Genomic DNA, 6,071 nt, shown 5'->3' with positions numbered 1-6,071 from the left:
AATAAAAATAAAAATAAATATACCAAACCAAAAACAAACCTCCAAACAAGCAACCAACCCAAAGAAGGTGTTGTGACATCTGATACAAAACCAAAATGCTTTAAGTTAATACTTTTTGGATCCATTTCACATTGTAAAGAAAAACCAAGCCTTCCCATGAGTATCAGTGCTATTTTCACTGCTGCACACTGAGCCCAGAACAAGGACCCTCTCCAGTGAAGTGGCACCCAGTTCTTACAGGGATGTATCCTGTGCTCCTGGCAATAGGTTAACAAGGTCTGGCTCCAAGCCCTCCCCTTTGTTATCACATTTAAAGTGTTCCTATCTCTGTTCAGAACCAGAGACTCTGTTTAAATAAAGTTCAAGTTGACCTTCCACTAAAAATAGGATATTGTTCAACTCATTGCAAAAACCAGACAACAAAAAAATTCCATTATGTGCTACTAGTTTTATTTTATTGATGTTAAATGCAACTCCTCATTTCCCTCTCTGCCTTTTGCTGGCAGTTTTCTATTGCAGTATCACGCTGCACTGCTTTGCCTGACAAATGTCTGTCTCTTACCCAGCAGCAATGAGGCAAACATGCTTTTTTCTTCCCTTTGTAGAGCTGATACTGATTTTGCCAAGCAATTTTGTTGTTTCATACCCATGCATTACCCCGGGATGCTCCACCATCACACAGCACTTTATGCAATTACTTTCAAATTGATGTAAAGGTTTGCATTACTTGTTTTGTCCAGGGACACAAACAGTGCTCAAATATCGTGGAAGAGTATTCTTCCTCCCCATTGTCTATAGACACAAACTAAACAACCTCAAGATTGAGGGTAGCAAATATGACAGATACTTTTTAAGTATGCACATACTGATTTTGAGATATGAAGATAAATCCTGGAAAGCAGCTACCTAGCACATATGAAAACATGATCTAACAAAGACGGGACAGAAAATTAGCACTCAAAGAATGCTGCAATCCCACCAGGCCATGCCTGCAGACACAGACCTCAACATGCAGATTAATTCTTCCAGGGGGGTTCCCAGTGCTGCATGGCACCCCATTTCCTCTATCAACTCAGATAACCAGCTTCAAACGGAAAGGTGGCTCAGAAGAAAAACCCTACACAGCTGACACAGCATTTGTGGTGAAAGAGTATCAGAAATAAACACATTCCTGCCCATTTTGGCCTCTGCTCTCACTTCAACTCAAAATGATTGGGCTGAAGAACAACCATAAAGAAAAAAAAACAAACACACTTTGTTCCAAGGTGCATTAATTTCCTAACATCAACCTAGTGATTTGGAAAAGGAGAGAACAGCAACAATTCATGTGTTTTCCCTAAACTCCTGTCGCGGGGCCTAATTCTCTGCTGTTGGACATCTTTTGGGCTTCGCCAGCTCGGAATGCAGCTCTTGTCCTTAATACAAGGAACCCAAAGTGATTTCACTTAACAGAAAACTGTGTAAATAAAGGTTTTTAAAAATGCAGGTTATACTGAATATAACTGCCCTCTATTACCCCTCACTTACAAACAAGTGTCTTTTATATTTCAAAATCAAAACTAAAGCTATAAAATTGTTCAGAAAGTCACTATTTTCAACACTGAGGTGTTGTGATAAACTGACATTTACATAAACCTTCCTTGCATTAGACACAAAATCCAGCTAAGTACCAGGAAGTTAAACTTTTTAAAATAACAGCATCCATGCAGCATTTTATTCTTCCTCTTCCCAATGTTCCAATGTGGTTTCTCATATCTGAAAGCTACACAAACACACTGCACAACTTTGGGTACTGGCTTCAAGTGACAGCCCATGATGGTTTAAAATATTCAGAACATGCTTAAAAAATAATGTTTAAAAGTTCATTTTCTAGAAAGTTGGTTATGGCTTTAAAACTTCCTAAGTTTTGAAGTTATTGTTTTATTAAGTAACTACAGTTCCACTCAGAACTTCATGCACTTCCACTACGTGGAAAACTGCCCACATTCTTCTTCACTCTTACCTTTTTAATCCAGAATCTAAGAAGAGATCCCACAAACAGCTGTGTGCAGAGCTCCTCTCGATGCAGACTGACTCCAGAGGCACCAGCAGCGCATTGACAGTGGTCCCCTGTCATTGCCAGACTAGGACCACAAAGTAGGAGGGGAAGAGTCACAATGGGGAGGGCAGTACTCAACTGGAACTCCTCCCAGAGTGCCTGACTCCACTGACAACTTGCTACTGAAAACAACACTTGGAGACACCCAAACTCATCCCTACTCTTGCAAATATAGTTTGACACTGAGTTTTAGACCCTAAATCAAACACCAGTGAAGTCAATGGCAAAGCCCCCTCAGAAATGAATGAGGTTTCAGTCAAACCTGAGAAGGGAAGAGGGCAGAAGGAAAGCAAAGGCCATTACTGCAAATCCCAGCCTCAATGTGGATGCACAGTACGTATCATACAAGTTCATACAAACAGCATGGTGTCTGTATGTCACATCTTCTTCATCTACCTTCACAAAACACTCAAAACATACCTCCAGATTGATAATCCCACATGTACAAAATTTTTCACCAAGGCAGCCACTTCAGAAATGGACATGAGTGAAGTTTTGCTGATTTGCTAATACAGCAAATCTGAAGTGCAGTTTGCAACAGCACTCGTAAAAAAACAAAACTCTGGGAAAACAGAGAAGGCAGAGGTTGCACAATGTTCACATCTATTCTGCTAGAGACTCCATTCTGCTGCTCAAGATTTTAGTGGTCTCACACTATTCCATCTGAAAACTTCTGTAAGGTCCACATGTCAAGCTGAATTTTCTTTCTGGAAAGTCTCAACCAAAGCAGTTTGGCTATCTTCAGTTGACTTGGAGGTAAAAAGGGCACAGACTGCCTGAAAGGTGAGGTGATCTGACACCAGCTAACAGCAGTGGAGAGCCTCAACTAGGAGGAAAAAAGGACCTGAGGAAGAAGCAACTTATTGCAACTACTCAGAAGTGAGAAAAAACCCCAAAGACTTGGACATATACAATAGACAGTACTGGAACAGCTGGATGGAACAGGGAGAAAATAAATCAGTCACATTTGGGCCCTGTCATGCAATGGCCAAGGGCTTTCAGTAGTGTCTTCCGTACTCAGAGCTGCTCAGAAGGCAAAGCTTTGGAAGCCAGACAAAAGGTGTATACAGAACACCTTACAGATGCAAAAGCATCAAATATTACTCATATAAACCAAACAGACTTTCCCAGATGACAGAATAACTCATCACAGGGAAATGCATCCGGTATTGCCATATCAAATTTTGAATTTTATTCATAATTTATTCCTCTCAGGATTACATTTCAAGCTTGCACCTTGAAAAAAATCTTCCTTTGCTCACCTGCAACTCATGAATTTAGAAAGCATGAACAATAGACAGAGAAGAAAGCTGCTGGACTGAGATTTAATTTTCTGAGTACTGTATTAAAACTATATGATGCAATGCAAGTATAAATCTTACTAACAGCAGTTAGTATTTCTCAGCATTTCTTAGCTCTCATTTACTTCATGTTATTTGAAAGTTGAGAACAAGCCAAAATGAGATCCACTTCACTGCAAAATTCAATATAGACAAGTAATGTAGATGATCTCTATCGCACTTTTGTAGTAATCAGATATTTGCAACTACATCAGTACCTCATTTGTGAAGCAAATTACTTCAGTGGGGAGAGCAATCCTCCTCACTTTGATCAAAACACAAAGGAGAGGTTTGGAAACAGATGGTTTTACGTAAAGCTCTTTGTCCCACCATCTGAGCTATCAAACGAGGAATGGGATTCAGCTGCTTCAGCTAAGTGCCACATTAGACACTGCAGGATCCATCACACAAGCTACAGGACCCCTCAGGTCTCCCATAGACTTCACCAATGTGCCAGGGCTGGGGCTGGGGATGTTCTATGAGGCCAAAAGTACCTAAAATGGCTCTAGACATATATTCTCAGGCACCTGAATCATTCCCAAGTTGCCTTTATATACGAAAAAAATTCTCCTATTAATTTGTTGCTATGCAGTTTTCCACTCAAACTGAGGTTTGGCAGATCACCTGTGGAACATCTAAACTAGCAGACACATGCCAGTACAAGGAAGCAGTGCAAATGTCGACATTTTGCAGCACTCACTGCAGCACCAATTCTTCAGTACCATGAAAATATTCTGCACACAATATCTAAAGTACATTAATGGCACGGATGGCTGTAAACTGCATGTAGCTAGCTGGGGCAACCAGAAGTTGGGGAGGCCCTACCCCAACCAAACTGCTCCATCAGTCTTCATTTGACCTTACATTGCCTCAGCCTCTTAAAGGTGGCCAAATATCTTGGACTTTAAGGTCTTTGAAACAGAATTCTGCACAGTAGGTAGCATGCTTTATGCATTTAACACTGGAATGTGCAGAAACTCTTTAGTGCTTGGCAACAGACGTGATTACATTTCAGGAGCATCAGAGTTTTACTTTAGGCTTGTACCTCAAGGTTTCAATGTCGTTTTTAAATATGGTATCTGGGACTTTACACTGCAATGCTTTCTCAGTTGAAGCCTTCTTTAGAGTACTTGTAGTGATTTGTGTCGTTGCCTTTGTTTTGGGAACACAGTAGCTCCACAGTGAAGTGCTAGAATTCATACAGCACTCTGAGTGTGTCCCTAAGCCCTTTCTGATCACTGCTCATCTTCAGAGACTGTTATAGGAAGGGGCTTAAACCTGCTCTTTGTGCTTATGGTACCTGCAGCACACACCGTCTGCTCTTTGCTTGCAGCTTGTGCAGAGAACACTGGAGGTCACTGCAGACCTGGCAAAAACTTGTTTCTCTACCAGTGAACAGAATCTGACAGTCTCTGCTTCTTTAAGTAGTTCCTATCAGCTAAAACATGATGAACTGAAGGCACTACTTTTGCTCGCTCTGCTCTTCTTTTAAAACTACAGAAACACCTTGTGCTTTCTCATGTCTGTCTGTCCTCTGCATTCCTCAGGTCAGGTTCCAGAGAGCAGGAATAAAAGACTGTTTTCATTAGTTTATTTTAAGATCTTTATTAGTACAGCAATATTTTTGGTGCTGAGGCAAGTTAAAGACTTATTAGAAGTGCATCTTGATCAGTAACTCATACCAAAAAAAATGGAGGGAACCAGAGTCATCAGCATCACTCCAGCCACTTTAATAAAAGAAAAAACAAACAAGCATTAACAACAGTTGTGACTATAGGAGGGAAAATCAGGTACAAATACAGTTTTTACCCATTGCAGACAGGTATGAAGTCAAGCTAGAGTTAGTTTCCATTGTACTGCTGCTGGCACAATTAACTGTTTCTAGGGTAAAAAAATACCTACAGTGAATTAAATTAGACATAAAAGTCATTTGAAAAGACATTTTCTAGTAGTTGATAGAAATAGTAAGACCAGGAAAAAACCACCACCACTGTAGAAGTTAATGCAATGCCTAATAGAATGTTGTAGCAGCTCCTGGGAGTGTTTTCACTATCAGACATGCCCACTAATTCACAGGAGCAGAGACAACTTTATGCTTAAGGCTGAAAAACAAACCCCCCTGAATTGGTATTGATTTTTTGTGAGCTTATCTTCACGAGAAGTTTCTCCAAGCTATTACAAAGAGCCTAGAGCCTGGCACCTCAGCAGCCACAGCGAGACCTTGTAGCAGCCCAAAATCATAGAATCGTAGAACCAGCCGGGTTGGAAAAGACCTCCAAGAATTGAGTCCAACCCTACTGTGGTCACTAGACCATGGCACTAAGTGCCACATCCAGTCTCAGCTTGAAAACCTCCAGGGATGGTGAATCCACCACCTCCCTGGGCAGCACATTCCAATGCCTGAGCACTCTCTCTGGAAAAAATCTCTTCCTAATCTCCAAGCTAACCCTCCCCTGGCAGAGCTTGAGTCTGTGCCCTCTTGTCCTGCTGCTGGTTGCCTGGGAGAAGAGACCAACCCCCACCTGACTCCAACCTCCTGTCAGGGAGTTGCAGAGGGTGAGAAGGTCTCCCCTGAGCCTCCTCTTCTCCAGGCTGAACACCCCCAGCTCCCACCAGCACAGCATGACACTCTG

The sequence above is a fragment of the Acanthisitta chloris genome, unplaced genomic scaffold (genome assembly GCF_000695815.1).
Source record: "Acanthisitta chloris isolate BGI_N310 unplaced genomic scaffold, ASM69581v1 scaffold39769, whole genome shotgun sequence".
NCBI lineage: Eukaryota > Metazoa > Chordata > Aves > Passeriformes > Acanthisittidae > Acanthisitta > Acanthisitta chloris.
This window is presented reverse-complemented; position numbering follows the sequence as displayed.